This window comes from Nerophis ophidion, linkage group LG26 (assembly GCF_033978795.1).
Source record: "Nerophis ophidion isolate RoL-2023_Sa linkage group LG26, RoL_Noph_v1.0, whole genome shotgun sequence".
NCBI lineage: Eukaryota > Metazoa > Chordata > Actinopteri > Syngnathiformes > Syngnathidae > Nerophis > Nerophis ophidion.
The window spans coordinates 32,428,223-32,435,460 of record NC_084636.1 but is presented as its reverse complement, the minus strand read 5'-3'; the positions used below and the strand labels follow the sequence as shown (position 1 = coordinate 32,435,460).

General features: G+C 34.5%; 1 protein-coding gene across 2 annotated transcripts in view; it reads right to left on the bottom strand.

The window, feature by feature from the left end:
* The window catches only part of LOC133543404 (uncharacterized), a 428,419-nt gene that overhangs the window by 396,974 nt on the left and 24,207 nt on the right, over positions 1-7,238 (bottom strand). The gene's annotated exons all lie outside the window — the stretch shown is intronic.

Genomic DNA, 7,238 nt, shown 5'->3' with positions numbered 1-7,238 from the left:
AACATTGTAAGTGCAGTAAAACATTGAAACATTGTAAGTACTGTAAAACACTGAAACAATGTTAGTACAGTAATACACTGATGCAATGTAAGTGCAAATAAAACTTTGAAACAAGTACAGTAAACATTGAAACAATGTAAGTACAGTAAAACATTAAAACATATGTACAGTAAAACTTTGAAACAAGTACAGTAAAACATTGACACAATATTAGTGAAGTTATACATTGAAACAACAAAAGTACAATAAAACATTGACACAATGTACTATAAGTGCAGTAAAACATTTTAAAGAATGTAAGTAAAGTAAAACACTGAAAGATTGAAAGTGCAGTAAAACATTGAAACATTGTAAGTGCAGTAAAACACTGAAACAACGTAAGTACTGTAAAACACTGAAACATTGTTAGTACAGTAATACACTGAAACAATGTAAGTGCAATAAAACATTGAAACAAGTACAGTAAACATTGAAACAATGTAAGTACAGTAAAACATTGAAACAAGCACAGTAAAACATTGAAACAATGTAAATACACTGAAACAATGTAAGTAAACTAAAACATTGAAACAATGTAAGTGCAGTAAAACATTGAAACAATGTAAGTGCAGTAAAACATTGAAACAATGAAAGTGCAGTAAAACATTGAAACAAGTACAGTAAAACATTGAAACAATGGAAGTACAGCAAAACTCTGAAACAATGGAAGTGCAGTAAAACATTGAAACAACTTAAGTGAAGTGACACATTGAAACAATGTAAGTACAATAAAACATTAAAACAATGTACGTGCAGTAAAACATTGAAACATATGCACAGTAAAACATTGAAACAATGGAAGTACAGCAAAACACTGAAACAACGTAAGTGCAGTAAAACATTGAAACAAGTACAGTAAAACACTGAAACAACGTAAGTGCAGTAAAACATTGAAACAAGTACAGTAAAACACTGAAACAACGTAAGTGCAGTAAAACATTGAAACAAGTACAGTAAAACACTGAAACAACGTAAGTGCAGTAAAACATTGAAACAAGTACAGTAAAACACTGAAACAACGTAAGTGCAGTAAAACATTGAAACAACGTAAGTGAAGTGATACATTGAAACAACGTAAGTACAATAAAACATTGACACAATGAACTATAAGTGCAGTAAAACATTTTAAATAAAACACTGAAAAAATGTCTGTGCAATAAAACACTGAAACAACGTAAGTACAGTAAAACACCAAAACAACGTAGGTGCAATAAAACACTGAAACAACGTAAGTACAGTAAAACACCAAAACAACGTAGGTGCAATAAAACACTGAAACAACGTAAGTACAGTAATACACTGAAACAATGTAAGTGCAATAAAACATTGAAACAACGTAAGTACAGTAAAACACTGAAACAATGAAAGCACAGTAAAACATTGAATCAACGTAAGTACAGTAAAACACTGAAGCAACGTAAGTACAGTAAAACATTAAAACAACGTAAGTACAGTAAAACATTGAAACAATGTAAGTACAGTAAAACATTGAAACAATGTAAGTACAGTAATACTTTAAAAAAAATACAACCAATCGGAGGCCAAACTGATGAGGGAAAGTGAAATATGCCGTAATTGTTTCTTCATTGCTCAATAAATAAAACATATTTTTTCTGTATTTTTTTCACAATAAATACAAATATGTTTCAGGTTTTTTCAATAAATAAAACAATTATTTCATTCTTTCTCAATTTTACAATAAAGAAAACAATGCTTTATTTTTTCCTTAATATCTCAATAAATATAAATTGGAATGCAGCATTTTTTTCTTAATTTCCCAATTGATAAAAAAAAATCATGCAGTCGTATAGTTTTGTTGTTTGGCTTTTTTTTTTTTAAGCAAATACAAAATAATTACGGGGACATTTACTGTGGTTCATCCTCAAAGTGACTGTACAGTACAAACATTACTACTCTTATATTTACTGTACAATTCTGGCAACTAAGCATCTTTTTTCCCCCGGTAAAATCTACAGTCGTTTTTATTGTACATTGAAAAATGGTCCTACTGTTATTTTATGGAAACATCTGGCAACTTGCTATTTTTTTCCACTGTAATATCAACATTTTCACGGTGCATTACTGTAAATTGTAAATTTCACGGTAAAATTCTGACAGTTTTTTTCCCGCAGTTTTTGGCGTAAAGGTAACGGCGATGGCAGCTCGTACCTCTGCGGCGCCGTCTGAGATGTTCCATCTTCCTCTTCTTGCTCTGCCGGTCCAGGTGGATCTGGTAGGCCACGCCCACGGCCACCATGACGCCCACCACCACGCAGAGGGCGGTGCTAAACATCCAAATGGCGTCCGTAGCGCGACTCACCACCGGGCTGCGCCTCACGGCGTCTGAGCATCACAAGGAGGTCAAGGTTTGATTTAGCATGTGTCTGGTACCAAGTTATGACGGATGTGTTCAGCTGCAAAGTTGGCCCAAAAAAGTTAGCATTTTAAAGTTAGCATGTGTCAAGTACCAAGTTATATGAGTCTTAAAGAGTTTAGCTGCAAAATTGGCTAAAAAGTTAGCATGTTAACCGTTAGCATGTGTGCAAGTATCCATTTATGGGACTGTGAGGAGATTAGCTGCAAAATTGGCTGGAAATTTAGCATTCTAAAAATTTGCATGTTAACAGTTGGCATGTGTAAAGTGTCAAGCTAGATGACTTTGAGGAGTTTAGCTGCAAAATTGGCTGGGAAGTTAGAATATTAACAGTTAGCATTTGTCAAGTATCAAGGTATATAAGTCTGAGGAGTTAAGCTGCAAAATTGGCTGGAAAGTTAGCATGCTAAAAGTACCATTTTAACAGTTAGCATGTGTCAAGTACCAAGGTATAAAGTCTTAGGAGTTAAGCTGCAAAATTGGCTGGAAAGTTAGCATGCTAAAATTAGCATGTTAACAGTTAGCATGTGTCAAGTACCAAGGTATATAAGTCTGAGGAGGTAAGCTGCAAAATTTTGCTTGAAATTTAGCATGTTAACAGTTAGCATGTGTCAAGTACCAAGGTATATAAGTATGAGGAGTTAAGCTGCAAAATTGGCTGGAAAGTTAGCATGCTAAAATTAGCATGTTAACAGTTAGCATGTGTCAAGTAACAAGGTATATAAGTCTGAGGAGTTTAGCTGCAAAATTGGCCAAAAATATTATCATGTTAATGGTTAGCATGTGTCTATCAATTTATGTGACTGTGAGGAGTTAAGCTGCAAAACTGGCTAGAAAGTTAGCATTCTAAAAATGTGCATGTTTACAGTTAGCATGTGTAAAGTTTCAAGTTCTATGACTTTAAGGAGTTTAGCGGCAAAATTGGCTGGGAAGTTAGGATATTAACAGTTAGCATTTGTCAAGTATCAAGTTATATATGACTGTGAGGAGCTAAGCTGCAAAATGTTGCTTGAAATTTAGCATGTTAACAGTTAGCATGTGTCAAGTACCAAGGTATATAAGTCGGTATATAAGTCTGAGGAGTTAAGCTGCAAAATTGGCTGGAAAGTTAGCATGCTAAAATTAGCATGTTAACAGTTAGCATGTGTCAAGTACCAAGGTATATAAGTCTGAGGAGGTAAGCTGCAAAATTTTGCTTGAAATTTAGCATGTTAACAGTTAGCATGTGTCAAGTACCAAGGTATATAAGTCTGAGGAGGTAAGCTGCAAAATTTTGCTTGAAATTTAGCATGTTAACAGTTAGCATGTGTCAAGTACCAAGGTATATAAGTCTGAGGAGGTAAGCTGCAAAATTTTGCTTGAAATTTAGCATGTTAACAGTTAGCATGTGTCAAGTACCAAGGTATATAAGTATGAGGAGTTAAGCTGCAAAATTGGCTGGAAAGTTAGCATGCTAAAATTAGCATGTTAACAGTTAGCATGTGTCAAGTAACAAGGTATATAAGTCTGAGGAGTTTAGCTGCAAAATTGGCCAAAAATATTATCATGTTAATGGTTAGCATGTGTCAAGTATCAATTTATGTGACAGTGAGGAGATTAGCTGCAAAATTGGCTGGAAAGTTAGCATTCTAAAAATTTGCATGTTAACAGTTAGCATGTGTAAAGTATCAAGTTATATGACTTTGAGGAGTTTAGCTGCAAAATTGGCTGGGAAGTTAGGATATTAACAGTTAGCATTTGTCAAGTATCAAGTTATATATATGACTGTGAGGAGTTAAGCTGCAAAATGTTGCTTGAAATTTAGCATGTTAACAGTTAGCATGTGTCAAGTACCAAGATATATAAGTCGGCATATAAGTCTGAGGAGTTAAGCTGCAAAATTGGCTGGAAAGTTAGCATGCTAAAATTAGCATGTTAACAGTTAGCATGTGTCAAGTACCAAGGTATATAAGTCTGAGGAGGTAAGCTGCAAAATTTTGCTTGAAATTTAGCATGTTAACAGTTAGCATGTGTCAAGTACCAAGGTATATAAGTATGAGGAGTTAAAATGCAAAATTGGCTGGAAAGTTAGCATGCTAATATTAGCATGTTAACAGTTAGCATGTGTCAAATAACAAGGTATATAAGTCTGAGGAATTAAGCTGCAAAATTGGCTGGAAAGTTAGCATGCTAAAATTAGCATGTTAACAGTTAGCATGTGTCAAGTACCAAGGTATATAAGTATGAGGAGTTTAGCTGCAAAATTGGCCAAAAATATTAGCATGTTAGTGGTTAGCATGTGTCAAGTATCAATTTATGTGACAGTGAGGAGATTAGCTGCAAAATTGGCTGGAGAGTTAGCATTCTAAAAATTTGCATGTTAACAGTTAGCATGTGTAAAGTATCAAGTTATATGACTTTGATGAGTTTAGCTGCAAAATTGGCTGGGAAGTTAGGATATTAACAGTTAGCATTTGTCAAGTATCAAGTTATATATGACTGTGAGGAGTTAAGCTGCAAAATGTTGCTTGAAATTTAGCATGTTAACAGTTAGCATGTGTCAAGTACCAAGGTATATAAGTCGGTATATAAGTCCGAGGAGTTAAGCTGCAAAATTGGCTGGAAAGTTAGCATGCTAAAATTAGCATGTTAACAGTTAGCATGTGTCAAGTACCAAGGTATATGAGTCTGAGGAGGTAAGCTGCAAAATTTTGCTTGAAATTTAGCATGTTAACAGTTAGCATGTGTCAAGTACCAAGGTATATAAGTATGAGAAGTTAAGCTGCAAAATTGGCTTGAAAGTTAGCATAGTAAAATTAGCATGTTAACAGTTAGCATGTGTCAAGTAACATGGTATATAAGTCTGAGGAGTTTAGCTGCAAAATTGGCCAAAAATATTAGCATGTTAATGGTTAGCATGTGTCAAGTATCAATTTATGTGACTGTGAGGAGATCAGCTGCAAAATTGGCTGGGAAGTTAGGATATTAACAGTTAGCATTTGTCAAATATCAAGGTATATAAGTCTGAGGAGTTAAGCTGCAAAATTGGCTAGAAAGTTAGCATGCTAAAATTAGCATGTTAACAGTTAGCATGTGTCAAGTACCAAAGTATATAAGTATGAGGAGTTTAGCTGCAAAATTGGCCAAAAATATTAGCATGTTAATGGTTAGCATGTGTCAAGTATCAATTTATGTGACTGTGAGATCAGCTGCAAAATTGGCTAGAAAGTTAGCATTCTAAAAATTTGCATGCTAACAGTTAGCATGTGTAAAGTTTCAAGTTCTATGACTTTGAGGAGTTTAGCGGCGAAATTGGCTAGGAAGTTAGGATATTAACAGTTAGCATTTGTCAAGTATCAAGGTATATAAGTCTGAGGAGTTAAGCTGCATAATTGGCTGGAAAGTTAGCATGCTAAAAGTACCATGTTAACAGTTAGCATGTGTCAAGTACCAAGGTATATAAGTCTGAGGAGGTAAACTGCAAAATTTTGCTTGAAATTTAGCATGTTAACCGTTAGAAGGTGTCAAGTACCAAGGTAAATAAGTATGAGGAGTTAAGCTGCAAAATTGGCTGGAAAGTTAGCATGCTAAAGTTAGCATGTGTCAAGTACCAAGGTATATAAGTCTGAGGAGGTAAGCTGCAAAATTTTGCTTGAAATTTAGCATGTTAACAGTTAGCATGTGTCAAGTACCAAGGTATATAAGTATGAGGAGTTAAGCTGCAAAATTGGCTGGAAAGTTAGCATGCTAAAATTAGCATGTTAACAGTTAGCATGTGTCAAGTAACAAGGTATATAAGTCTGAGGAGTTTAGCTGCAAAATTGGCCAAAAATATTATCATGTTAATGGTTAGCATGTGTCTATCAATTTATGTGACTGTGAGGAGGTAAGCTGCAAAATTGGCTTGAAAAGTTAGCATGCTAAAATTAGCATGTTAACAGTTAGCATGTGTAAAGTTTTAAGTTCTATGACTTTGAGGAGTTTAGTGGCAAAATTGGCTGGGAAGTTAGGATATTAACAGTTAGCATTTGTCAAGTATCAAGTTATATATGACTGTGAGGAGTTAAGCTGCAAAATGTTGCTTGAAATTTAGCATGTTAACAGTTAGCATGTGTCAAGTACAAAGTTATATAAGTCGGTACATATGTCTGAGGAGTTAAGCTGCAAAATTGGCTTGAAAAGTTAGCATGCTAAAATTACCATGTTAACAGTTAGCATGTGTAAAGTTTCAAGTTCTATGACTTTGAGGAGTTTAGTGGCAAAATTGGCTGGGAAGTTAGGATATTAACAGTTAGCATTTGTCAAGTATCAAGTTATATATGACTGTGAGGAGTTAAGCTGCAAAATGTTGCTTGAAATTTAGCATGTTAACAGGTAGCATGTGTCAAGTACCAAGGTATATAAGTCGGTATATATGTCTGAGGAGTTAAGCTGCAAAATTGGCTGGAAAGTTAGCATGCTAAAATTAGCATGTTAACAGTTAGCATGTGTCAAGTACCAAGGTATATAAGTCTGAGGAGGTAAACTGCAAAATTTTGCTTGAAATTTAGCATGTTAACCGTTAGAAGGTGTCAAGTACCAAGGTAAATAAGTATGAGGAGTTAAGCTGCAAAATTGGCTGGAAAGTTAGCATGCTAAAATTAGCATGTTAACAGTTAGCATGTGTCAAGTAACAAGGTATATAAGTCTGAGGAGTTTAGCTGCAAAATTGGCCAAAAATATTATCATGTTAATGGTTAGCATGTGTCTATCAATTTATGTGACTGTGAGGAGTTAAGCTGCAAAATTGGCTTGAAAAGTTAGCATGCTAAAATTAGCATGTTAACAGTTAGCATGTGTCAAGTAC